Source organism: Arachis hypogaea, chromosome 14 (assembly GCF_003086295.3).
Source record: "Arachis hypogaea cultivar Tifrunner chromosome 14, arahy.Tifrunner.gnm2.J5K5, whole genome shotgun sequence".
Taxonomy (NCBI): domain Eukaryota; kingdom Viridiplantae; phylum Streptophyta; class Magnoliopsida; order Fabales; family Fabaceae; genus Arachis; species Arachis hypogaea.
Genome location: NC_092049.1, coordinates 51,255,913 through 51,257,141, shown reverse-complemented (window position 1 = coordinate 51,257,141; position 1,229 = coordinate 51,255,913). Strand labels below are relative to the sequence as shown.

The following is a 1,229-nucleotide window of genomic DNA, read 5'->3' as shown; positions in this document are numbered from 1 at the left end:
GTAGGGTTATTCTGGCTTTGATATGAATGTGGGGAGGTGTTGTTATGGGGGTGTTGATATGGTCTAGATGTGAAGTGTTGGGTGGCTGCATTGTTTGGATTTGGGCGTCTTTGATCAAGGCTTTGGTCTTGTTGATTTCCCCACCCAAGGTTTGGGTAATTCCTCCATCCAGGGTTGTAGGTCTTGGAGTATGGATCATGGTTTTGCCTAGGTGAATTCCCAATGTAGTTGGCTTGCTCCAGACTACCCTCTGCTTCTTCATTCACTCCTTCTTGGGTTGTTGATGAAGTGGAGACTGCTGCTACTTGGTTCCTCTCCATCTTCTGGGTGAGGTCAGCCAGCTGTTGGGTAATGAGCTTGTTTTGGGCCAGCAGAGCATCTACATTGTTTAGCTCCATTACTCCTCTTGTGTTCCCTCTTTCGGAAGCATAGAAGTAGTCGTTCTCTGCTACTGTTTCAATGACATCTATGGCTTCCTCAATAGTCTTCTTCTTGTTCAAAGATTCTCCGGATGAATGGTCTACGACCTTCTTTGACTCATAAGAGAGCCCTTCATAGAAAATGTGCAGCTGCACCCATTCGTTGAACATATCTGGTGGGCACCTCCTTGTTAAGTCTTTAAACCACTCCCATGCTTCATATAGAGTCTCACCATCTTGTTGCCTGAAAGTTTGGACCTCAGCTCTCAGCCTATTGATTCATTGAGGAGGGTAAAATCTTGCTAAGAATTTGTTCACCACGTCTTCCTAAGTTGTCAAGCTCTCCCTTAGGAAAGACTCCAGCCACTTAGCTGCCTTATCCCTGAGTGAGAATGGAAATAAGAGCAGTCTATAGGCGTCAGGATGAACACCATTAGACTTCACTGTGTCACATATTCTCAGGAAGGTGGTTAGATGTTGATTGGGGTCCTCTTGGACACTCCCTCTGAACGAACAGTTGTTCTGAACAAGGGTGATGAGCTGTGGCTTCAGTTCAAAATTGTTGGCATGGATGGTTGGCTTTTGAATGCTACTTCCACAGTTCCCTGGGTTTGGATTGATATAAGAGCCTAAAACTCTTCTATCCTCCCCAGCATGATTTGCTCCTCCTCCTCTGCCATGGTTGTGAGCCTCTTCTTCATGATGGTTTTCCATATTTTCTTCCATGTTTGGTTCAAAGTATTCCTCAAAGTGTTCCTCCTCTTCTTCACCACCAACTACACATTTTTCTCTTGCCTCCCTCCTTAGTCT

The 1,229-nt window shown here is 45.2% G+C and overlaps 1 non-coding gene across 1 annotated transcript; it reads left to right on the top strand.

The window, feature by feature from the left end:
• Window positions 1-585: 585 nt before the first annotated feature.
• LOC112745309 (small nucleolar RNA R71) lies at window positions 586-692 on the top strand. The gene has a single exon (XR_003173245.1). It is a non-coding gene; the product is annotated as a small nucleolar RNA R71 (small nucleolar RNA).
• Window positions 693-1,229: the final 537 nt, after the last annotated feature.